The 27,371-nt window shown below is 36.6% G+C and overlaps 1 protein-coding gene across 4 annotated transcripts in view; it reads left to right on the forward strand.

Moving 5' to 3' along the window:
- PEAK1 (pseudopodium enriched atypical kinase 1) overlaps positions 1 to 27,371 on the forward strand; it is a 123,195-nt gene that overhangs the window by 3,596 nt on the left and 92,228 nt on the right. The window contains exon 1 of one of the 4 annotated variants that reach the window (XM_074879894.1): positions 26,347 to 26,374. The exons of the other annotated variants lie outside the window; for them this stretch is intronic. The gene's annotated coding sequence lies outside the window, so the exon portion shown is untranslated. Of the gene's footprint in view, positions 1 to 26,346; positions 26,375 to 27,371 lie in introns of those variants that run through there. 4 annotated transcript variants of the gene reach the window in all.

A 27,371-nucleotide genomic window follows, 5' to 3' on the forward strand; every position in this document is an offset into this window, starting at 1 on the left:
CATGACCACTATTTAAGGACTAAGCATTGCACTGGGATTTACATTGGCCTAAGGCTGAAATACTTTCATTGTTTCATATGTAAGCGCACAATAATGTAGAATTCCCATTACCATACAGTTTTAAATTTAGAGTGGAAAAATACAGACTGCAAACTGGAATCAGACTTGCTAGTTGACTTTCACTGTTTTAAAGTAGAGTGAAGTGGAACGAGTAAACAGTATACACTGAGAGGAATATGAGAGCTTTAGTATTTCTGCAGTGTTGGTGACAAGGATAAATTACTTGGGTTTACTTCGTAACAATTCTAATTAGTTATCCAATATTTGAACCGCAGTTTCAATAAGTTGTGGTTTAGTATTGTAGGCTCTGTGTTTCCTTTTGGGTTTTCCAAATCATAAGCAGAAATTATCAACCATGTGAGAAATTTTCAGTCTTCCTTTTTCCTAAGATAGATAAGTGGCTGAGTCACTAAAGCAATTTCTTTCCCCATATCTCCTTAAGTGGACTGAGTTGATTTGAGATTGCCTGACTGTTGAAAATGTGGATAGAGGAAAACTACGCAGTGGGTGTAGCTCTGAGGTCACTTTCTTTAGATTGATTTTCTAATAGAACCCCACCAGCTATTACAAAAGTTACCATGTTAACCCACTGAGTTATGAAACAGCTTTACCACAAATGTTTTTGGGTTTGTCTGTTCAGATGACACCAAGAACAACAGAATTTCAGAACCCCTCTGGAGCCTAGTTCACCATTTTGCTCCTCCTTGTAATCACATACTGCTGTGCAGCACGAGTACAAAATCAGTTTTAAGCTGTGCCACTTGGAGAAGTATTTTGTAATCAATCTGTAACTGTTTGGGGTTTTTTTAAAATCATTAATTTTGGGGAAAATTGTCACCCTGGCTAGTTTCCTTTTTGTGTGAGTATGTGGAAAAAATCTCCAAATAGTAGGTCCCTTATTAGGCTCACTACCCATAACTGCTGTGTATGGGCCTGGCCTTAACTGAGCTGCTTTTGTATGAATTATAGTAGCAGTAACACAAAAGATGACAATGATGTTTATTGAACATCTGCACTTTGATCACCAAATAGTTATGTTTATGTTTAAAAGATGTGTAAATATGGTGTGTAGAAAGTACTTAAGAGCATTAATTTGTTGTCTGTACCTCAAAATGCCTTCAGAATTCATGGTTCTTCTTGCTTAGGAGTCGTCTTCTTAGCTGCTATCCTCTAGAGCAGAGGATGTTTAATTTCCCCATAAAATTAAATCCTCAACATGGGAAAAAATTATTTTATCCTTTTAAAGTGCAAAAAATTATAAATATTGCCTAGGAAAGACGTTTTAAAATCCTTCAGTTTGTAGGCTTTATCCCACATTTTACTTAAGAGTAATAGTTCAGTTAAAAAACCTTACATGCACTTAAACATAAATGCTGAAAAATGCTCAACAGTCTTAATGCAGTCACTGTTGACTGCAGGAGACATTCTTAGCGAAGTTTTTGAAATCACAGTAAACAAATGGATAAAAATCATGCCAGGCTAAACATTGTAGGCTTCTAGCAATAGTTGTTTTAGTAACATCTTGTCTGAGACACCAGTTCAGTGTGGTGCTAAAAAGTAAGATCGCTGACTTCATAAAGTTAGTGCTATTTCAGAAAACATTGCTACTAGCACATGATTTGCCAAATGCAACCTCATTGATGTTTAAGCACATTTGGATTATTATATTATTTGATAGAGGTGCTATAGGAAACTATCTAGTGATACAGTCACAGTTTGACCTTACATGTTTTTGTAAAACCATTAAATAAGTGCAGATCTCCATCCTAAAATGTTCTTTCTTGGATGCATGCCTGTATTTATACAGGCCTCTCTACAAAGCTCACCAGTGGAGGAAAACAGTATATAATACAAAAGATGTAAATTCTGCATGTGTATATTTACATCCAGTCTTCCAGCTCTGAGGCTCTTACTGTCAAAAAAACCTTCATAAGCATTTAAAGGACATTTAAATGTACGTTATAAACATGAACAAATATAGATATCCTTCTACATTGACTTCATGTATATTCCCTTTTACTATAAATTTCTGTACATATCACAGATGCTCTTGCTGTTGTCTCAGCTGCCAAATAGCCTCTTACTGAGTATCATTGTTTTGCTTTTATACTTGTTGGTGTCCTTTCTGTGGGTATTTTAATGCAGCAAGAGGAAGGAAGAATAGTTTAAAAAGTATATCATCTCCCCCCAAATTGGCCAGTAAATTCAGAAACATGCATGTCTGAAGGTAATAGAGACACTTAAAAATCCTATAGCTCTTGAGCTGAAACTGTCCTTGGGTAACTATTAGTCTTTTAGCACCTTTTTTCCTCAGGCAAGTTTTGCCTTTCTCTCTATCTTGTATTAGCCTAATAGTCTTCTGCAGAGTAACCCCGAGCCTGTTTGGAACCCCGCTGAAATCACTGATTCTCTCTGTAAAGGCTCAGAATTACATCAATATTGCTTTAATAAACTTTGACATTTAATGCAAATATATACAAGCTCAGAGAGAATAAATATAGGAGTTTTCCATGGAGGAATAAGTTACATTGCGTAATTGTTTTTCATTTGCTCTAAGACTTGCTAATTGTCTTTCTAGATGGAGTAGTTTTGCTTAAAAACAGGTTGCACAATATTCTCTAGTCTCAGACTTTAAGTCAGTAACTATATGGTTAAGAAGTGTGACTCCTACTGTTTGGAATGATCTTTGGAGAAGACAGTTTATTTAATGACTTTTGTACTGTAAACTCTAGGCATTCTCGGTTTTTAGAAGCTGGGAGATAGCTCATAGTAAAGATGTAGAGAATGTGGGGCACATGAAAACTCTTCAGTATGATCAGTTCTATGTGCTTTGATCGTGCAACCATTTGCAGTCTGTTGTAGTCATTGGAGCAACTCGCTGAACTTGGTGTTAAATATACATCCTAGGCATAAACGTTGACTATTTTAGAGCTTTATCCCTGTAAAACTGTATTTTCATACTGTGGCTTTTTTTTTTTTTAAGTGGTTGTTTGAAGGGATGGAATATCAGATTATTAGCAAGGAAGTCTCAAACCTGCTCTGCTGCTAATGAAGCTGTCAGTAACGTATCTTTTGATCGTAACAACAAAATTTTGGAAGTATTATGGCAGGCCTTCTTAAAATGAGGCAGACTCCTATTTAGAGGTCACTATCTCTGGCTAGAAAAGATTGCTTGGGAAGTGCAGAAAAAGAAGGCATGTTACGACAAAGCTTGCTGAAGCTTGAAGTGCTCCTGTGCCTATGAATTTTGCCTAGTATTTCTTGTATCCCTGTTAGAGAAAATGTCAGTACAAGCAGAGCTTAACATACATTGAATTTACCCTGTGATCTGTATTGGTTCTGGCTGCGGTATCGTAATTGTCATCTTGCTCGGTGAACCTGTTGGCAGGCAGGGTGCTGGGTCATGGTTCCTTACAAGTTAACCCACTTATCTTCTCAGAGTAGGAACGAATCTCTTCCAAAGGTGATTCTTTAAGGACAGTTGTTCAGAAAGTGGTACATCAGAAAGAATGTTGCACTCTGGTATATAAAGTACCTGTTTTTAGCAGTTCATAGATACTGTTAGTAACAGTTGCCATGAAAAACCTCCTGCGACAGCTTTGCAGGTTTAAGGTGAGATTGCAAAGCGGTTAGACCAAGATTCCTCAGCTGCATTGGAGATTTAGTCATGGTGAGTTCTCCTGTGTTCTGTGTAATTATCTCTGTTTTTCTGCTTGTTGGAATGTGAGAAGTGTTTGATTGTTTTGCTTGTTTGTGCAGTTGCTTTCAAAGAGAGGAGCTGAATCGGGTTCCTTTCTGATTGGTATTGCCACTCAGCATCAGCATGGTATTCAGTAAATACATTATTCAAATACAATATTGCAAATCATACTAGATTGTATAATATTGTAAATAGTAAGAAGTGGTGCATTTAAAAAAAAAAAAAAAAAAAAAAAGCCTGGTTCTCAAACTCCCCCCCCCACCCCCCTTTTTTTTTTACTAGCCTGAAATTTTAATTTGTAGTGCATAACAGTGATAACATTGCAGGCTTTTTTCCTACTCTGTCCTATGCAGATTGACTTTATTGCTTATGGTTGTACATTATCTTTGTTTATCAGTGTAAATCAACAGAGCTATTCCTGAACAATGGAGATAGCAATGGACAGACCTTTTGAAGCCAAATTGGCAGACTGAGAAACAGTGTTGTATAGAAACATGTTGAAAAAGATAACCAGCACGGGTTATCAGGGGGTTCTGCTCAACCCCCTACAGAGGAGATTATGGAAAAGGCTGTGTAATAGTATTTTCTAAAATATTACTAGGCAACTGCTGGGGCACTTGATGGAAGGTTCATGCATACACTAATAATTCATACGGGAAATAACAGTAAGCAGATGAAATACCAAAGCAACAGCATTTAAATGTAAGTGGGAATTAGATTCTTAAGATTTCAAATGTTACATAATTGGGTTTTTTTCCCTAGAGTTGAATACCTGCAATTCTTTGCATATTAAGTCATGGTCTGCCTACACAGAAAGCTGATTTTGGGTGTCTTCATATATAAGTTGTTAAACATCCAAACAAAATGAAATCTGTAGAACACAGAAGGAAATATGAATCCATATAATGAATACTGTTGTCTTCAGTGGCAAGCACTGCTTACTGAGAGGGGATTATAAGTTCAGCCAGTAGTCCCTGAAATTGTATTATGTGGATAACACACTGAAATTTTTTTGTATTGTGCTGGCTAAAAGAGTTGGTGTAGTTTTTCCATCAAACAACAATCACCAAAAAAAGGTTGAAAATATATTGGAAGAAGCAGCCGCCAATGTTGGTTCATAGTTGCAGTGATTGTGCTGGATGCAAATAGCTGAACTGCGGATAAAAAGATTATTGAACAAGTGAAACAATTGAAAACTAGTATCAGTTTCTAAACAAATGTATGCTCTGCTTTTCCGAAACTCATAGTATTGTTATGGTTGTAGTGTATACGTTACAGAGGAGCATTCATCAGCACAGCCTCCTATCAAAGGCAGTTTCTCTACAGCAGAATGGCATTTTGGATTTGTCTCTTGTAGGAGATGCTTGTCCATTCAAACTTGTATTTCAAGTGATACGGAAACAGTTTTGATTATAATTTTAAATCTTTCTTTCTTTCCTTTTAGTGAACATGAGGCAATAAAGGGTTTCTTGTAATTTTTGTCTTTCTCCTGCCGGTTTACAAAATGTCTGTAACTTAGGTATTTTAAATCTGTAGATCCCAGCTACTTTTAACTTAGTTGATTTTGCCACATGGTTCAAGGTTTCTTTTCCATCACTGTTCTTCCTTGAGCTCTCCCAGAAGTTTCAGGGGTAATTGTTCTGCAGGGAAGATAGGTGTATATTAGATAAATGTATGTTCATTGGATGATCCACAGTACAATCTCTGCCCTGCCTGCATAATCTGCTTAACAGCTCTGAAAAATTACTTCCAGTGGACAGTTAAAAGCCTGGACAACTCCTGTATCCTTCTAGGACTAATCAGTACAGGGCTTGCTGTCTCGTAGGTGCCTTTGCAGTCATCGGTCTGCACGTCTAACGGTTTTTCTTGAACATGCTTGATTTTTTTCTCGGCAGTAGTTTTATGATCTAGTTTAGAAGGGAGAGCAGTCACACCACAAGAAGGAAACTCTGTTCATTACTTAGATGAATTTGTATTCTGAGGACTTAAAAAGTACAAGGAGAATGGACAATCATATCTTCACAAAGCACCTTTCTGGGGCTGATAAGGAACACATGCTATACATCACATTAACTCACCATTTTCATATCCTTGGATATACATAACAGTGTTATTTAAGAACAGAAAATATGCAGAGAGTAGAAGGGATAGAATTCTTGAAATTGAGTGGTACCTGAAAAATTAGAAACCCAGTCTTTAGTATAAGGGAATAAAAACATGGAAATATAAGTCTGCTGCCTTTTTCCATGAAAGAGAAAAGTGAAGACTTCTCATTATTAAGACAACTATCTTTCTGAAAGCTGCTTTGCTAATTGGTGCAACCCTAATGTGTCTGCACTGGATATGCTAGGACCTGTGATAAGCATTTCCTTTTAGAAAAGCTGTACACAACGTGGAAATAGAGGGAACATCATCTCTTCTGCCTCTTTAAAATGTGTTGGAATAAATGTGTCTTTTTGAAAGGTTTTTTTGCATATTTTTCAGATGAGCAACTCTCTTGAGCTTTGTGCTTTTTATTACATAACATTTATGTTTTTAAAGTTCTGAGCATGACCTCAGGTTTTTATTTTGATTTTAGTGAAGTATTTGCTGCTTGTGGCCATATAAAACCTGAGAGATTTTTCTGTCTTCTAGCTCTAAGACCTGTAGTCCCTCACAGTTCATATGGGAGCCTTAAATGTGTAGTCTTTCAAGTAGAAAATATTTTCTTTAGTACTTTTAGAATTCAAAATCATTGCAATTTGCTCTGTATAAAATTATAACTTTCTGAGAAAATATTGGCACAAACTGTGGAAGCTGTTAGTTTTGGGAACTTTTGTTCAAATTACTCATTTTCTCTGCTTTTATTTCTTCTTTTGCTTCATAGTTAGAGGCTAGTGGACAAAGCAAACAGCACAGAAGGGCCTACTTTGGAATCTGGCAAAAAGGCAATGACTTAGAAAGAGAATATGCCTTCTGAGGGGAAAAAATGTCCTTGAACTGAAGAAACGATTTTAGGAGCTGTGGCTTATTTTGTTGTTTGGCTCTGCAAACTAGTCAGTTTTGGCACTTTCATGCACCAACTCCGCTAATTCATATCTTGCATGTATTCATATAATTCTAGTTTTCTAGAAAAGAGTTATTAACAGATCCATTTTAGTATTTGCGAAAGTTAAGGTATATAATTTCTGTTGATAGTTGAAGAGGACTGTGTGACTGTAAATATCTTTGGCCATGAAGAGTTTGGACAGACATGTTCATTCTACACCACGTTGCTCTGAAACCCACGGGTTAGGAAAAGATTTATATCTCAAAATCAACTTTTTAGTGTTAGTGGGAAGAAATATGTTCTGCAAACTTTAATTCAAAAAGGAGACATTTTTTATTATTTTCACAGAACTGAGCTCAAATTTGTCTGGACATGTATATGTATATCTTACAGACATATCTGTGTCGAAATGGCTATTAATGCTGGTTTAGGAAGTAGTGTTAAATCTCTAGATATACTCATATTTCAGGAAGAGTCCATTTTTATCTGCAGAGTAGCACTGTAGAAGGTAACAGTGACTTAAAAACTCAGAGCAGCATATGAACCCAGCATTTCACTGTCTGGGGGGTGTGACTAAAGTTGCCATCTCTTTCCAGAAATTTGGTCTGACTTTGGTTTTCTAAATTTTTTTTCTTTAAAGTGCTGGTTGAGGAAACATTTAATGAGCATCCCAGCTGACTGTGTGTTGGAAGCAGATAGGCAGCAGTGAAATGGCTTTTTCAGTCATCTCCAATCAAAACCCAGAACTCCATAATTCACTGATTTAACAAATAAGAGAACTAAAAGCTTGCCTGAAGTCAGTTATTCCAGAGTTTAAAAGAGCACTCAGAACACTCTCATAGTTTTACTTTGCTAACTCACCCTTTGAAAGCAACTATGGTAAATATTTATTTAGTTGCCATAATACAGTATGGGTATTTCTTTTGACCTCAGCAGTTAGGCTGAGTTAGGCTACTGCTTTGAAGAGCTTTAAGTCTTTAGTTCAAGTGGTAGAGATTTATGGCTTTATATCACAAAGTGTATTTCTACAGGCTTATCCTGGCACTGTTATATTTTGGTTTTGAAACTCTGTTGTATTGTCATCTTTCTTGTATAACTTGCTGTCAAAGTACATGCCAGGTCATGGGTTATGGTCTGTTCAGAGCAACCGTAGGTTTTGCTAGTTAAATATTTCTCTCTGGGTTGGAAGAGCTACACTGCATATCGGAAGCTTGCAGTCAAACCTACTGATGAGTATTTACTTTTCTCATGGCTGAATACTTAAAGTTAGCATGTGATTTGGGAGAAATCTTTGAAATTAATTTCTGTATTGTTCAGCAACAAGAAAAACTTGGAAATTGGGATGATGATTAGTTTGTTGCTTAGTTTTCAGATTGTTTTAATCAGAAATTTCAATTTTAAGATAGGAGAAGAGCACATAGAGTAAATAGGGTTTTGCTGTTTTTAGAGCATTGAAGATCCTGCCTTTAAACTCCAAGTCATAGACTGCATAAATATGTTTGAAGTAAGGACGCCTCATTTTTGTGTTTCATTGTTCACCTAAAGATCACTTTTTCCATCATTTGTGAGGAGGGATCAAACAGGCTGTGTGCAAAACGGCAAAATGCCTTCAAGTCTCTTGGTGTTGTCAGGTCATGATTAAAGCTTGATAAGATGAGAATGATTGGCAGAATGACATGCACCCATATTTTTTTAACTCTTCTGTAAAATATACTAAAATCTAAAATAGGGCATAGTGTTCTCAACAGAATGCTGACTGTGGCAAAAACTTTGACAATGCAAACATTGTCACTCGTGGAGCTGAAACGGTTGGAAACAACAAAAAGGCAAAGTGGGAATACATTAAGTTGTCTGAAACATTTAGTAGCAATGATCTGCATTAAAATAACTTGATAAAATTAACTGATGCTTTTTGTCACTTCTTTTGCATAGCACTTTTCATATGTGCACCACAGTCTTGCAGCAAGAAAATGAGGCTCTGCACTGAGGTTCTGAAGCGGGCTGATCTGGCTAATACTTTATTGCAAGGATTTATTTCTTAATCTGAGTTGGAGAATTTGAAGTACAGGCTGGTTTTTAGCAGGCTGATTTAGATTTTGTTTGATTTAAGAATATACAGAATAGGACTGCTGTAATTAGAGCTTGGTGGTAGCTTTTGGCAAGTCCTGAATCATTTGTGCAGTAGTATTGTATGGAGAGAACACGATGGATTTTGAGGGAGGGGAAATCAGAACAATGTGCTGATTTGCTTGTGTGGGCTAATATGACTCATTTAGAATGAACTCTTAAGTTTTTTTAGGAAAAACTGACAGGCTAACCTCAGGTTTCAAATCAATTTAAATTGTCTAGCAAGCTGTAAGTCTCCCTTCAATCCACAAGGCCCTAGCAATTCTCCATGGTTTTGGGTCAGCAGTTTACAAACACTGCCTGGGCCAGTGATCTGTGAAATCAATCTTTGAGTCTTCCTGATGCTGCCTTTGAACAGTTTCATTGATGGCAAAGTAGAAATGACTGTCAGGCCTCAGGATTGGATTATAAAAATTCTAAAACTTAAAACATACAGAATACGAAATGTTGGTTAAAACACTTGGAAAGTTTCTCTACTCTTTGAATGGAAAACTTTGGACCAGAAATTTTCTGAAGGTGTGTTGCAAGATACTGAACAGGATCGTTTTGATAATGTGGTGATAATGCATAAATATATTGAAGACATTTTGCCCATCTTAGAAATTGAAAGTACTTATACGAAGCAGCCTGCTGGCTGGCTAGTTGCATGATAAAACTGACAATTTGTGGATTCAGAAATACTTAACTGCTTTTATTCTGTGAATGCATAAGATGGATTATATACAACACTTCCTAGTTAGTGAGAAGTCAGTGGTTTTAAAGATTTAAGTCCGATGTAGTAATGGTTACACCTGCCACATGGTCTGCTCCTCTTGTTGAAAACGTTTGTTTAAAATGGCACTGTGATGTTTTCCTCGCATCTAGTGTCTTACCTATGCTAGTAAAATGTGCTTTCTGTTGTTGCTTCAAACATCTGTGACAACTGACTTATTGTTGCTACCCTGTGCCAAATTGTGTTTCATATTAAGTAATTTTTTTCAAAAACAGTTTTTTTGGGAGAAGTTTCTTATGTACTGACTCCAGCTATCGTGCTTCAGTCTGGCAGTGTGTTTGGATATCCCTGTGAAGGGCCCATATCTTTCTGATGAATCTACCATCTTTTGCCCTTATATTTTCTTTCAACACAGCATTACATGCTCTCTTTAAAATATCTATAGAATATTGTGTGTTCCGTATTGTAGGATTCACTGCATTGTAGGTGAAAACTTAGTGTTGTGGAAATCTTAGTCCTGCCTATGTGTGCTGAAAAATTGATGCAACCCGTTAAAAAATTTGATAGTGTTGGCTTTTACTAATGACAAATCAACTGATGCTTTCAGGTCTAGGAAGGCATATAGGGTGCCTCCCTTAAAACTTAAGCTGTATGTAAGAATAAGAACAGCTGTTTGAAATGTCACAGCAGTCTGGGAACTGGCCATACAAGGAGCACTCTCCTTACAAAGATAGGTCTGTCTGATTCATATGTTGCATATGTGTTAAAGTTCATGGGGCTCTTTGTCTAGATGTTACGTGCATTTAATCTTTTAGGTGTTAGAAAGCTGCTCTACATATTATTAGAATGGTAGAAAGGAAGTGGAAAAGAGGGAAAACAGACTTACTGAATATTTCAGCGGTTGTTTGCCAAATCACATTTTGGGATTCATTTCTATTTTAAATACTACAGTGGCTGCCAAAGCTGGCAAACCGTGATCCCCTTTGGAAGGGGGAGGAGACTTCATTACTTCTCTGCGGAGGAGGGACATCACTTCTTTTTCCTGTTGCTTTGTTTTTCCTTTTGTAGTGAACAAAGAAATTCTGGGGGACAAAAGTAGAAAAAGCCATTTTTTCAAAGTTTTTATAGAAATTTTACAAAACAATGGGTTTGATTTACACTTTAAATGTGGTTTCCTGTCTTCTCTCGCATCATTTGCATACCTTTAAAAATAGTTTGGTTTAACTTTATAGGAATGTGTCCTTTCCTCAGCGCTGGTCAGGGTATTGTTTCTTTGATTATTTCCAAGTGCATATAAGCAAGAAGTGATCAAATTTAATCACCAAACAATTGGCCAGATTTGCAAAAAGGAAAGCTGATTAGAATCACCAAAAAAACCCCAGGCTGCACATAGAATAATGTGTATGCTTAAATAACTAAAGCCTACAGTTTAGAAGAGAAGGTGGCTGACCAGCAAAAAGGAGCAAGGAGGTGGGGGGGGGACACCAAAAAAACCTGGGAGCCAAAAAATATATGGCTTTTCTTCCTGCCTTTGTCATGGCTCACTTGTAGCCTTGGAAACTGAGACAAAGAGGTTAAGAAACTTGCTCACTCTTAAAATGGAGATAAGATAAAATGTACAGCTTATTTTAGTCTCGCATATTGCTCTGCAAAGTGCTCTAAGTGAACTGTGTTGTTTTTTAAATAGTATAGTCTATAAGATGAACTTGTTTATTTAGGACTTGAGACAATGAAGCCACGTTTAGTTGTGTTACTGTGCCTAGCTGCTAGACTGATCCTTTGTTGTAATCCATCAGTCTTTCCGGGTTATTTCATCCTCTCTTCTATCAGGAGGGTGTTGGGTGTTTTGGTCAAACTAGACAATTCTCGAACTTTCATCAGGATGCAAAGTATCTCCAGCACATAAGCACACTGACGAGTCAGAGTACAGAGGAGGTGGTTGGCTGTATGCTTTTCAAACAAGCTCTTGTTTTTCCTCAAGGAGTATAAACCAGGAATTCACGACTGTGGGATCAAAACATTGGAAAGTGTTTTTGGCAAACTGATCAAATGTGAAACAGTTAGGAGCTCTTATTTTTTAAGTCTGAAAGTGACATTTTTAAGTTTAGTTAAGTTCTGTACTTAGGGCTTTTGTTTTATAGGCTCTTTGGTTGTTCATGTGTTGTTTATATTAATGCAGCTCATTTGTAGGCAATGCAGACACTTTTAGAAATTGTAAGACTGTGGAGACATTTAATGGCTAAGGATAAATTGCACAGCTGTGGACACTATTTATACTTTCCTATATAGAAAAGAGCCTGTATCATGAAACAAGCATAGCTCAATGTTGTGTTTCACGGTTTTTTTAATCTTGGTGAGCACTTGCCAGCTTTTAGTTCTACAGGTTAAAAAGTGTTAGCATGCCCATATCCTAAGAAGAAAAAGATCATGCATTACCCATTAAGAAAATAAGAGAACACTGTATATTTAAGAAAGGAGAGAGAAGGTAGATGGGCTGAAGTAAAATATTTAAAAATCTTAGCAAGGAATTCTGGAAACGCTGCGTAAGATTTCTAGGCTGAGAGCATAGTTCCTAAATATGTAAAGGGGACTGTAAGAATTTAAATATGATCAAAAATAGCCAGGATTTGCTAGAATACAAAGTGAACAGTAACTCATGCAACAAGTGAGTTTACAGATTAAGGATCTGAAGCCTCTGCAATGCAATACATCCCTTCCAGAAGAAGGAAATGCCCAAGCCCACAACTTTTTTAAAAGAGCAATTTAAAGCAATTTCCAGCTTTCTAAAATATGTAAGGAAAAATAATTATAATTTTAATAATTATATCTCAACCAAAGGATCCAGAAAGGGAGCAAGCTGTTTGTTCTTGGTAGATGTGTTAATGATGGGAATCTTTTAGAAGTCAACTTTAAAGGACAAAAGGACAAACACAATTATAGGATGTGTAAAATGGAAATTAGGCAGTGAGACAGAAATGGAATTGCTTCAAAGATGAGAGGCTAGGATAAATTAAAAACTACCAGATACTATCTTCGAAATACTGGAATCTAATATCTTTGGCAATTACTTTGAAAAAAGTTCGCTGAGAGAAACCATAGGAAATTGCAGACACTGTATAGTTCTGTGCTCCTAGTTTGTATATCTTACACACAGATTGTGGATATTTTCAAGTTGACCTCCTATTTTATATCTCAAAAATTCCATAAAATTACTTTGTTATTTAAAATATCTCTGAATGCTTCCACATCCTCTAGAGATTGAGTTGCAACATTGTCGTTTGTTCCCTTTTCCCCCTTAGTGCTCTAAAATCCACAAGCTTGTTCTGTCTGAGATTGCTGTCTCTTATGGGAACCAGGGGATAGGTTTAGTGGGTGAATTATGAAGTAATTTGATCAAGGGCTCAGAAGATACAATCTTTCCTCTCTTTTATTCCCTTGTAATGTCAACACTGTGGTTTTTAAAAAATAATAATTTGCACGTATGCTCTGAAATTCCAACTTTGGCTCTGACTTGTCCTAAGCTGTTACCACTTTGTTGGGGTTGATCTGATACGGGTTACTATTTGACAGCTCTTGTCCCTCTAAGAAACTAATTTCCAAATTATATATTACAAAAGTTTGATCAAAAGATAAAGCTTGAACTAATAAGATGAATAACTTACTGACATCAAAGGGAAAATGGAATGGGGCAAAGCTGAGACCCTGGAGCACTGATGTGTTCCCAGAATCTTTCTTGTGGATGACTATTGCGGACCACTGTGTGTGTGTGTGATTACCATTATTATTTCTAAAAATGAGGCCGTTCACTACCAAAAAATAAAATCCGGTTAATAACTATTTTTCAGAATATTTAATACCTTTATACTTTTATTTTTGATTCAGATATTTATGAAGTTCTTAGACCTGCTGGCCACAACCCTTCAATGCGGTTCTGCTGTCTGTCGGTGCAGACTGATAAGTTCTTTCCAGATGAAGTTGGAACCCATGAAGGGGATATTGTCCCTTACCTTTCAGTCATCCCTCAACTCCAGGTTACTGCTCCTGCATTCGAGATGCAGAACAGAGCTGCAACACCTCTTAGTTGATTTCAGTACAGCGTGAAGCAGATGAGTTTACATCACTGTTAGGGTTTTAAACATCTTAAACCTAACTTGCTTTACTTTGCACTGAAATGAGCTTGCACAGTCATTCACCATATTCTCGCTGACAGACAGTAGCTTGATAAATCACTTCATATGACAAGAGCAAGTTTTTACTTCTTGACTGATGTCTTCAGCCCACCCTCGAATGATGTATTTTTTCCATTCTTCAGATGACTGGTAATGTGAAAAAACAATACATGGATGCAGTAAAAAGTTGTGAGTGAACAGCAACTGGCTGCCTCCTCCCTTTGACAGTGTACCTCTACTGCATAAACCAGAAATGTACTTCTGTGGTAGCTTTCTGCAGTTGTTTGTTTTGAGAAGAATCGCTTTAGTGTGTTGCCATTATCTGAATGAGACCTTTTAAGAGAGATTTCTCTTAAGCATTTAGATGGGTTTATACATGTATGCTGTTTTATTGCATATTTAGCTTTTTCCACTTTGTGCATTTTAGTCCAAGAATGTTGCGTTCAAGGAGATCATGGAAGATTGTTAGCTGGCTCAGCAGCCTGATGGGGCCCTGCTGTGGAAAACCTGCATCTTCTAGATTCTTTTTAAATTGCACAGTGTTAAGTGATTTGTGATTCCAGTCTGAAAAGCCCTACCATTACCTTAGAATTCTTGAAAGTGAGACAAACTTAATGTTGTTCTTGTTGCTGCCATGTCAGAGAACCACTGTACGAAATGTGCTGCAAACTTAGCTCCTGACTTCACAGCAACAGCTATTTAAACCTTACTGTCCATCAGACACTTCCACAAAGGCTGCTACATCGTGTCTCAGTACAGTAGCAGTTTGCTTCTGCTTCCTGGGATGATAGGAGAAATAAGGTTCATAAATGGCACAATACAAGCTAATTAAATGTTCTTTAAATGTCTTTTATTACACAAACTGTTAGCATTACCCTGGTGACTATGTACAAATACATCAATAGGATAATCCAGCTGTAGTTGCAAGGTTCTCTGTCTTATCACATTGCAGTCTGGGCAGCTCTGGCATGCAAAAACTTTTGATGATGAGCTCATTAGTGTTTCTCGATTTACTTGCTGTGAAGCAGTAAGTGCGAATAGTTGTTTCAGACTTGTAGGTTTTTGAGACAGCCTTATTTTTTTATCAAATGTATTGAAAATAGCTAACTTTCTGAAAAGATTGTAATATGAAGTGTGCAAGAGCTAAAAGCCTGCACCAAGTGACAGAATTTAACAAAACGTGGAACTTAATAGCAAAGGAAGGGATATCACCTCATATTCTACTGGTTTCCCAACAGTAATGAAACTGTGTGTGATGTAGCACTAGTTAAATGCAGACTGCAATGTTTCAAATGCAACAATAGTATGGGCAGTCAGGCTTTTACATTCAAAACAGACCTCTTCATCAAAGGAACAAAAGGTTTTACAGATGGCTTTGTATAGCCTTGGCTTCTAACAATACCTGATCAATCTCTGTGAAGACAAAATAACTCAAATAGATTTGGGGGACAAATAAGTTCTTCGTAAAAGTATTTCTTTCATAAGTTTTTTTATGAAATTAAGGAAAATAGAAATATAGTTCTAAAGAGTTTTTTAATAGGAATTTTTAAAAGGAATTTGAATTAAGAAAGGATATAACTAATGATATGAAAGTGTAATTAAATATTTATGATACTGTCAAATCATACTTCCCATGTGCTTACACAAAGCCAAACATATTTTTTGTGTTCCTCTTGTGTATTTCTATTCTGAGATTTGGGGTCATGGGTAAATTAATGAGTCTTATGTGCATCCAAGCTCTTAAACCCTCTTGCCTTCTTCCTGTTGTGCAATCAGTTTTCCCAGGAGTTTGTCAGTCACAGTGGAGTAATGTGCATTTGCTCCCTGAACAACCTGCACTAACCAGAACTCTTGGGGTATTTTATGATTCCCTTCTGGAAGGTGCCTGTAGTGTGATTATCCATGATCCATCAGTATTCCTTGGAATCTCTTTTATCCAAGGTAGACAGCATTGCAAGAATCATTCTGAAGAATACATCATGTGGAGAAAACATACTTTTCTCTAGAGGGATTGTGTAGGAGTTAAATACCATCTCAACTTCATGACTTTTGTAGGGAAAAAATGTTAAAGCTGCATATCTGAAGGAATAGAAACTATACTTTGATTATTATAGTAATACTTGGCTTTAAGCAGCCAGACTGGCTAAATCTAGATTAGGAACCAAACCCTTCACTGGTGCTTGATAATCCTAATGCACTGGTGTTCTGTGATACTGTGGTGGTTTTCACTTGGGAATGAAAACCCCCTCTGAAATCTGACCAGCCATTTAATCCATGTTTAAAAAGAATAAATTATATTGGGAGTTATAAACAGATTAAGAAGAGCTTGAGTGTGTTATAGTCTGAAGAATCCTACAGTTATCATAAAAATCAATGTTGCAAGATGGCAGTAAAACTTCCTTACTGCCTTGATGCTGAGCTTCTACAAGCAGACAAGAAATCAAAGAGAATGAGGAGGAGGAGGATTGTTTTATGACATGCAACTGTTGCCAGTGAGATTCTTGGTTGCCATCAGAAAAGCAATTTCACTTAATGGCTATGATAAGCTACAAATTCAGACATACACAAATGTTGCATTAAAATAGCATATCATCAGGTCCTGTGCACCTCTCATCTTTTATCCCAAATAGCTGTTTAGCTATCCAGAGCTTTGGAAGCAAGAAAACAGGTCCTTTCAAGGTTATAGCTCGTCATGCTTGGATAATGCAATTCAGAAAAGCCTAAACACAACAAATCAAAATCTGTGAAATGATGCATGGCTTCATGCTTCTGTAATTTTGAAAAAGTACATATAGATTTCCATTCTTCCATTCCAAAGAGCCCTTGAAGTATGTCAGGTATTTATAGCTTTGGATGTCTCACTTGTACATGCGGGAGTTAATGACTCACACCTTTTCCAAACAATTGAAGTGCTTCCTGAACAGTAGAGAAAACATGCCTTCCTCTGCTCAAGTACTGATTCACATTTGTTTGTTGTCGTGTGGCAAACACCATTTGGCATGTTTACTCCCAGGTCTTAATTACCCTGCAGCAGTACTTTTCTCTTTATAGATCTTATTTCCTTTCCTTCTCTCAGCTGTAGCATGAAACAGCACCTAAATTAATGCAAAAATAATAGCCTAGTTCTTCCTTCCATCTTTCCTCCTCTCCCCAGCTGCATGCTTCTGCTTCTTCCACTGTCACCAGCACCTGTGGGTCCTCCAGTGATCTTGATTCAACTCGTTAAAGCAACAGAAAATTAATCCAGTGAAGAAATGACAGTTTTAGCAATAGGTTTGCAATTCAGATTGGCTCTTTGGGGAGGGTCATCAGCATCAGAACCAGCACCAAGGAGGGAGTCAGATTGGCACCAGGAACATACTAAGGGGGAGGGACCTATGCAATATCCCTATATTGAATATAATGAAATAACAGTAAACTGTTAATTCTGCTCAACCATTGCTTTTGTTAAAGATTTATATTGCCTTTCATTTCTGAAAGAGCTTATCTGTGTCAGGTGAACACAGGACTGAAGCATGTGAGAAGGTAACAGAAGATGCTTCAGGGCCGGAAGAGAAGGAAATGGTGCTATCAGTTCTGGCTGCTAGCCATGTAATCCTTTAATTGTTACCTGAATCTGCACCCTCGGTCTCTGGTTTTGACAGACATGTTGCATAAGCCATCATAAAGAGTTGCCCTACTCCTCATTCCCCTCATCTCTTGGTTTTGTGCTGTGCTAGCACAGGTACTTGTACAGCTGTGTCAAGAAATGGATCCCAGAAAAACTGGGAACAAGCTGAGTGATGCTTATTTAGCTGACTTACTGTTTGCTCAAATCAGTTCAACCTGCAGCCATGCAGAATGTTGTCAGCATCACCGAGAATGAGTTGTGTTATACATTTTTTTCATCTCCTTAGCCATATTGGCGTTCCCATCTGCTTATCATGAATTTGTTGCCCCCTCATTTGTGCTGAAAACAGATTCATAGGGCAACGCTGGAAAGCAGGCCATGGAAACGTTGTGGGCTTAGTACCTGCGATGGGGAGTGTGTCATGGACCCAAGGGAGAAGCAAATCTGCAGAATGGCAGCAGCAGGATTTGGGAGAGCTGGCTGGGGAGATGACAGTGTTCCAAGATGAGTTTGTCACAAAAGAAACTATTATTTACCCATACTTTCAGATTATTTGTGTAGCTTTCTGATGCTTTTATTTGAATTAAAAGAAAATGTTGGAGACATAGTAATTTGTTGTTTAAAAATGCAATGAAACATTTATAGCATTTGTGACAAAATCTCGGATGTGGTTAAAATAAAGTTATTTTCAGTCCTTGGGCTTAGTGAAACAGCATGCTTTGAATTTTAAGTCCTATGTACTGTTGTAAATGTTATCTGTCCTTTGCGGAAGAATTCCTAGCGTGCTAGATCAGATCTCTCCCAAGATGGTCCACTTTGCACGGGTTCTGTTACCCAATCAGTCTTCATTCTGTTCATTCCTCTGCCCTTTATTAATGCCTCTTCCTGCTTTTCATCCTCCTTCTGTATATATTTGAATGCAGCCCATTTCCCTAAACGTAGCTTTTCTATTTAAATGTACCAGTGGTACTTACTCATTATTCTCCCACACCCAAACAACTCGGATTTGTTTCCCCTTTTGATAATTTTTGCTGTTGGCCAATTACATTTATGTCTGTCTTCTGCTTCAGGAATTCCACAAGTTAAATATTTTAACAGGCAATCAATACTATAGGCAGTTTTGCAAAACAATCTAGCAAAAACACTGTTAGGAAACTAGCAATCTTCCTCTGCTCAAAATAAACTAATATACAAACCCAAAATTTCCCCACCACATCCTGCTCAAATGTCTATCTTCATACACAAATAAAAATACTTGAAATATTATGAGATTCCTGTGGGTTCTTTAAATGAAATGACCTTCTCTTGCTATCCCAGGTTTAAAAGAAAATAATAATTCAAAACCCAAAATGCTTTTCCTAAACTAACTAGACCACACAGGTTGCAGTATGCATATTGTAAGGACAGTGAAGGGTTGTGCTGTAATAGAGCTTATTAGAGAAATCTGGAGCAAAGCCATCTATAGACTAGACAGATTAGAAGCATGACAACTGGACGCTGTTTCTTTCTGTCATCCTTCTTTACAGCATTTGAAAAAGAAATTGAACTGATAGCCCTCATACCTCAAAGCTGTGCCTTAAGGGAGCCATTACGTTCACTCCTCTTAGCACAGAGGCTAAATTTATTTTCTAATCAAGTGTTAATGCAAGAAAAAACATCTGCTTTTTAATGCTGGAAAACGTGAGCCGAATTTGTCTTCTGAGTATATTGCAAGTGGTGTTGCAGTTCTGGAAAAATAGTTTTTGTTTAGGCTTTTGGGCTTTAAAACAATGCTCCCCACCATTCAAAATTTTAGAAGTTTCATCTTTATGGAATTACGAATATAACTGAAAATATTTGGGTGTATTTTTATGAACTGAGAAAACTGCTTGTTGGAGTACCTTCTCACTTGTACTCTTCTACTGCATATAACCAAGTGAAACTTGTCAAACTGTAATCCCTATCTTCAAAATGGGTCTTTCTCCTAGGCTGCATTGGCCCTCAGTATTTGGAATGATTCATTTTTCACAAGTATCATTGTAACTTGTTGCAGTTGCTGGTTTTGCATTATTAATGAAAATCAGAATAAAAAAGCCTGTCTGCTTACCAACAGATTCTCATCGAAGGAGTTTTGTCTCAAAAACATTTTGGCAGGAGTATTTAGCTATTTCATTCTGATCCGCCAAATATATTCACTACATATTAACAAATAAATTTGACTATGACAATAAATATCTATTGACATAATGCATTGCAGCAGTTGTATTTTGGTAACTTTCAATTCTTTTTCTTTCCTTCTTGAGTTGTTACATATGCATAAAATACAAATGGGTTGTCCTATATCCATATATTGATAACTTTAGTTACCACCTCCCTCCAGATGCTAGATTTTCCATTTTTCCCACAAGTTTAGCTTAGCTAACATGGGAGATGGACTTGGTGAATTTGTTATCCTATTGACTCAGTCCAAATTCAGCGTCACATAAAACATGACCAGCCTGAAATTCTCTCTCTTTTGTAGTGACGGCATCCTTTTTGTGAGTGTCAAAGAAAAGTACAAAATTTCTCCCCAAAAGAAAATAGTTTCTTTAGGAACTAGCTGCTGCTGTTTTTATTTTGCTCAGAGAACTACTCAAATCTGATCTTCCAAACCAAAAGCCAACTATTAACGTGTATTCAAGAGGCAAGCTTTGCCAGGGTAGGAAAATGACTTCCATTTTTCTAATCAAGCAAAACTGAAGTGACAAATTTAAAACAGTGTGACTTATATGGGGGTGGGGATTAATGAGGTGATTCTGTGATAATTTATTGAACATGTGATCTGTAAATTAAACAATTATTCTTCTACAGATTGTTTGTATTCTAAATAAACTGGGATGATTCAAAACATACCCCAACTTCTTGCAAGAGCTTGGAATAATTCTCGCAAGAAACCTGTCCTTGGACCAACCTGCCTAATGAACTTGATGGTGTTCAATATCTACATGCCAAATGTAAATAAATATTTTATCATTATGGATCAGTTACCTGATAGATTATACAGTAATGGATCTGATAGCTGTTCAGATGGAGCTTTTATGATGTTGATTATCCTTTTGGGACTTATAGGGAAATGGAAGTTCTTGAGGTCACTGGAAAATTTTATGTGTTAGGGTGGAAAGATAAGACTGAAAACACAAATCTATTTGTTCATGTTTGGAAAAGGTGGAGAGAAGTTTTTGCAGTGAAAAATCTCAGTTTTATGACCAAAGTGATTCACAAAAGTGAGTTAATTTTCCTGAGCTACTTTACACTTTTTTTTTTCCCCTAAAGAGTTCAAATATATGTAGTTGAACCTTTTAACTTTGAATTGTTTAGCATGGTGGTATTGCTTGGCATAAGCACAAAACTAAAAAATGCTGTGGAATATCTAATTTCCTTTAAAAGAAGTTTTTACTCCTCTGTGTGGGGCAAACAACATGTTCTTTGAAAACTGGGATTTTTTTTTTTTTAAACATCTCTGAGTAGAGAGCTTAATTTCCAATATGCTTGCCCTTTTGTTCCTCATTTCCCTGTTTTAGTCTGTTCCCACTGCCACCATGCCCTTCTGTCGCACCCATTGCATCCTACGATGGCCTTGTTACCTCACCCAAAGATGAGACGGCAGGGTTGTGGCTAGGCTGGAGCTGTACATGTAAGGCTTGTTTGGCTGGCCAGTCGATTACTGAACTCTATCAAGCCTTTCTCAGCAGTGCACTACCTTGGTTCTTTCTGCCTTTATTAGCTGGTACTTTTTGCAAAATTTACAGATTTTAAGATGCATTTGTAGTCCTAACTCTCCTTTTATTTGCTTGGCAGTTGTTAAGGGAGGACACATAGCAACAAACTTCATTTTCTTAGAATACAAATATGGACATGTGATTTATAGGAAATTAGTACAATGGAGTAAGTCTTAGAATTTTTTGACAATATTTTGTTATACCATGCCCAATTCAAGTTTTTACCTAACAATTATCATAATATTTGGAAGAGTGGTTTCTCTAAACGTGTTTCTATGGTCAGAAATAACTTGCAAAAAAAGATGAAATGACATTCTTGGAAATTAGATTTGCCTCTTCTGTATAATCTTGAAGTGGAACAATATTAAAAGCATGAAGCTGTTTACAAGTGAACATCCCAGAGGTACTTAACTGTGATTCAGCAGATGCAGTTTCTTGATTGTGTTAAGCTGATCTTAGGCAGTACTGCCAAAGAAAGGGGTCTCAGCAGTATTAGCACTTGTGCAGATGTGACCAGAGTCGAATTCCTAATCTGGCTGGAAATTTTCCTGTGTGGGGGATTAGTTTCCAGCCAGATTAGGAGCCACATCTATCTAGCTGATTACACAACCCACAAGCACTTTCATCAGCAACAGCTGGGAACATGCAGCCAAAGTAGTGGAGGGATAGTCCCTTAGACCAAAATTGCAGATTTTTATCTTCTTACACAGATTGTAAATCTGCACCTTAAGAAATGTTTTGTTAACATGCTGATGGGCTCAGAAAGGCTCAGCTGCTAGTGACTGTTGAAAGAGAAAAACAAAGATCCAAAAGCTTGTTGCTTTAAGCATATTTGAGTGTGCAGTAATAGATCATTTTGAAAGTAAATTTATTACTGAATAAGTTCGGGTGTTTTGGAGCAGAAAACCCTGTAAACATGTTTTGTACCTTTGCAAGCTAAAAAAGGCTCTGCCGTTCGTAATGTTTTATACACTGCTGTATTTATACTACATAAATTTCACCCAATTTTTAGCCTCAGATAGAAAGTTTGATACAGATGTCAAGACTTTTAAGATACTAGGAATGAGAGATGTCAGTATAACACAGCTGAAATATGGTGGATTAAACTAATTTTGCTTTCAGGCTGTCTTTTTTTTTTTTTTTTTGTTAGATAATTATACCTTAAGACCTAATATGTCATTCTAGATTCTTCACTTCCATTTCAATTGATTTTTCAGGTTTATCTTGGAGGACTTTACTTAGAGGGCATGGGGGGCAAGAGGTGATGAGATGCTGATCATAGCGGCACCATTCTGAGAGCTATAAGGCTATTTCCTGGTTTGTATATTTTCAAGATCAGTTTTTAAAAATTGTATTGGTTTCTGTTCCTCATGCCTTAGGAAGGTGGTGCTTAGGCTGGATTGGTACAGTATGGTTTTGGCTCAGCTGATTCCACTACTTGGCATTTCATCTTGCCATGGCATACTTGGGGCTCAGCATTCACTTGCTGTATTAAATAATTGAGATTATAAAAGTAGTGAGTACTTGCTCCATCAAACAAATAGTATGTTTTGGGGCGGACCAGTATGCATATTGCTGTGGCTGATAAAAAATGTTTAAGTTTCTACAAAGATAGACAAGGATCATTGGAAGATTGCGTCCTTTTGTTTCTTGTTTAAGTCTTTACTTACTGTTCCTTGTGCAATGAACTTTTATAGTTTCAGTGTGCAAAACATGGTCTTCTCCTGTTAAATGTCATTCAGTGTTTTTCACTGGAAATGTTAAACCTACAACAGGTAATTAATCTTTCCTTAGTAATACTGGTTTTATTCTCCAACCCTTTAAGATATCTCATGGGTCTTGAGTAGATGATAAAGCTGTGATAGTGAATAGTTTGCTTTCAGTGAACCTAATGGTGAAATAGGTTTTGCCCTCTGAAGTCCAGTATGTTTTTTCCCCATAGTTGCTCTTCAGTATGATTTCTTTTTTCCTTGATTGTGATACACTTTTAGTCAAAAGTCTCCTCTGGGCCATGGCCATCTACAGTCTTCACTGCCATCAACTGCTGTCCTCCTCATCCTGCAGGTCACACTTCAGGTAGCACATTTTAGGTAATATCAAACACACAGAAAGTCCAGCCTTTGTTTAGGTAGGAGCTTGAACACAGTAATTACACATTTGTTTTTAGCCTCCAGTGAGCGTTTTCACTAGGAATACCAGTAATGAAAGGAACTGCCTAGCAGGCAGATCAAAACTGAGCATCTTTCATAGATCAAATACTTTTTTAGTTTTTGTATATTACTGGAATAACCACTCAAGTTAAGGTTTAAGCATTGACTGTTTGAGCACTCCGGAAGAGTATGTGGTTTTGGGCTGCATGGAAAGGCAGAGGATGCTAGCCGTGTGCTTTTTCATCCTTCAAAAATACCTGTACAGGATTTCCCTATGAGCTTGTCCAAATACATATCCACAGAGAAATAAGATGCTGCTCTGTGGAGTGGTGAGAATTTAAACAAAACATGGGTAGCTTATGAAAAATCTCCTCTGGAGAGGGTTTTATGTTTCAGTAAGATCTTTAGGTTGTTGATTTCTGCAGTGCTTCTGATTCTTACTCTGAAAGTGTGAAGAGAATTATGTTGAATTGTGACAGTGTACCCCAGTTTTGAAAGGATGTCCTATTTAAGGAAACATTCATAGAGCTTAATAAAGTATTACTTAGCTTTAAGGTTTATTTGTGTAGATTTGAATTCAGGAAATTGCACTGTGATGCAAAAACTGGAGCAGCTAAAAGGAAAGGAGATTAATATACTAAGACTTGGAAGGGGAAGCTGGAGCTTGGAGGATTTTGTTGGGCACTGATTTTCATATTTAACTAAGAAACTTTCTGTAAACCTTTCTTTTTCTTTTTTCCTTTGGAGCAAAATAAGGATTCAGGATCAAAAAGATGTTATTGATACATATAAGCTGAAGATGTTTCTAATCTTTGTGCAGAAATTTTTCTGCTTATTCAGATCTGGGCATGCTTCACTCGGGCATTTCTTTCCAGGGACTCATTAAAATGAATGCACAAGTAGTATCAGATCATTTTTATTCAGCTACGTTATTAACAAAATAGAAAGTTGGAGTGATTAAGCCATGAAACTGTAACTGTCCCTCAGGAACACCTCAGCAATTGTGCCTCAGAGTGTTTCCGATTTGATTTCAATGCTTTCTTCCACAGAGGAAAGAGGTAGCGGTACAAAGATGAGCTTGTGCATGTCTACAGATAGAAAGACTGGCATTTGCAGAAGAGTCTACATTATGTGATATGTTTAAAACTGAGAACTTAACGTTGGAATTTTTTTCATAAAGATGGTATATATTTAATTTTATTGCTGTAGACAGTAACTGCAAATCATAAAAAAAATAGAAAAATGTGAAAGCTTTGTAGGATTTTGTGCCATGAATTATATCACAAAATACCATACAAAATTCCAGTAGAAAACATTAGGTATCTCATGTATCACTTTCTCTTACTATTAAGAAAAGTGTAGCATTACAACTTTGTTATGTTTTTTACTGGGGGGGGAAAAAATCTCTTTGAACAGAAGAATGAGTTATAAAGGAATAAAACTATAGAAAATTAATCTATAGTGATGAGATAACTTAAGATCCTCAAGGAGTATATACCTTCCCCTGTTTGTTTTTTTTTTTTTTAAAAAGGCACACAAAAAGCCCCACCACAACACAAAAAAGCCCCACAGTTTTGGAAAGAAAAATAAAGATTGTCAATAACTTAATGAAGAAAATAGCTAATGAAATGTTAGTGTTTAAAAATACTAGCCTAAAAGTCAGTTGAAAAAGTCATTTGTACATGTAATCTTTCTCACCTGTCTACAAGAAAGCATGGGTCTCCTCAGGGGTAACTTATAGCCTGTATTCTGTATGCACCTTGTAAGTTAATGTCTCTGTGCTGTAACTTCAGGACAACAAATGTGCATGAACTCTATTTTCCACTGCAGTTGAACTGGGGCGTTCTCATGGCAGTTCATCAGGGCGGCTGAAAGCACCATGACCTTTCTAATTTATACAGCAGCATCTTAGCAGCCTTTGAAATACCTGAGCTGAGAAGTTGTGTCTTTTGTGTGTGGTCTGTAATCAAAATGTTCACACCTGTTATGAATGAGAAAGTTGTTCTAAAACTTTCAGTGTCTGAGTTGGGGAGGGGGGTACATGTGAAAAATAAGGTTCGTAACTGCACCAAATCCCTTCTGAGTAATATGCAGGCTGGGAAGGTGAAACACTAGATACTCTGGTGCATACTTGTACTCCATTCTATGTAAATATATATGGTATGTGTATTTATGACTACATACAGCACAAAATAGCTGGTGCGTATGGCACATTAATTACTGCGTTAGGAGGTGCCTGACAGGACTGTGTTGTCTTTAAGATTTTTAAATCAGAAGTTTTATAGAGAGATGTGCAAATAAAAATTACTGAGTGAGACTTCGAGGTAAAAAACACCAAAACTTTTAGAAATCTTGATTTAGAAAATTCAGAATAGCATTCACATGCACAAGTAATCTTTAAAGAGTTAACACAGATCATCTCTGACTTGCAGATAGCAGATCTTTAAAGATAACAATCTGTGGAAAAAACAAATGGGTAAAGGCAGCTCATCTTAGTGGTCTAATTAAAAAAGAGCATTTCTAGGCTAAATCTTTGATAATTATAATTCCAAGAAAAGCAACAATATTTTTCACTCATTCAAACTTCATTGCCATTAAATAATACTCCTTGGTTTTCTACTGTTCCTCTTTTAGAAGAGTGTGTTTCTTTTGGCAGGTAAGTACACTAGAAAGCTCAGGATCATTTGGTTATTTTGGAGGAGCTGGAGCTGTTTGAGAAGATAGGAATTTCTGTTTAGAATGGAAAACTGATCCTAATGATCTCTTTGGAGACAGAATGGTCTTTCAAATTCTTTTACTTCTGGATATTAGAAAAGTACTTCTGTGGAAAAAAGGTTTGTATGTTGAAACTGAAATATGATGTGAGCTGAATACGTGTCCAGATAAATTCCACTAGTTACTGTTTTCACTGTACTACTTCTGATTAAAAGTAACCTTAAAGATTTCTTAGTGTTCACAAAACCAAGGTTTGTTAATCTGGCAATACTTTCTTTTCTTACAGTATCTATACTTCATCCACTGTACACCCTAATTTTGTATGTTCATCTATCCATGAGGAGAGTAACAGGGTGACTATCCCGGGTAAGCACTAGGCAGTACACTTAGGAGACTGGCTTCCAGTTACCGCGAGTCTCTGACACACTGCAAATCATCCAAAGCTATTTGGGGCCGGAGGGCACTTAAGAAGCAACATTTTTGATGAACAAATTTAAGTGTAGCTTCTAGTTTAACAACAATGAGGAATGGAGGTTAGTAACTTCTTAAAAATAGGAATAATGTTTAATTAGCCAGAATTGTGTAGTCAGGGAGTGATATTTATGGGCTGAGACATTCAGTTGTGTTGGACTGACAAGTTGATATATACAAATTTTTATTTTGAAGCATTTAAGTTTTTATACATAATTAACTTGATACAACTTCATAAAAGCTAGAGGAAAAACTGTATTTTTTAACAGGACATCTTTTTATTTTTCCTTCCATAATGAACGTACACTGCTAATATTTAATCTTCAACATGTCCCAGATCATGGACTGAAATAATCAGATCACCTTTATTCTGAGATGTTTTTCTTAACTGCCTGGAATTAATTGGTCTGAGTTCAACTAGGTTAAAGTGAATATACTATAGCTGCAAAAGAAAATTTGGAAAAATACTGCCAATTCATTAATCTTTGTGTCCTGATTCTGATATGCAGTACAAAACCTCCATAAAATCTATGTGTGTACAGGAAGATAACCATTATTCTTTTGATAATCTCTATCAGTACTATTTTAAAGAATTTATAGTTATCCATTCCTTGTTTTATTTCATGTTTCTTCTGTTTTATAACTGACATTTTTTTTCATTGTAGTCCAAAAATATTATCAAATAGCCTGATCAGTTGAACACTTGTGTTATGACATGCTGTTTAAAAGCCTTAAGTGGAAGGTAAATGTTAGTGTGATAAAAGAGAACTTTAAGAAAGAACAAGTGTCATACACATTAGCTTTGAAAAGGCAGTGTAGTGCTGTGTTTCACTGCTTGTAATATAAACTGATGTAAGTAAAGGGGTATTTTATAAAAAGGAAATTGCAATTA

The sequence above is a fragment of the Strix uralensis genome, chromosome 11 (assembly GCF_047716275.1).
Source record: "Strix uralensis isolate ZFMK-TIS-50842 chromosome 11, bStrUra1, whole genome shotgun sequence".
NCBI lineage: Eukaryota > Metazoa > Chordata > Aves > Strigiformes > Strigidae > Strix > Strix uralensis.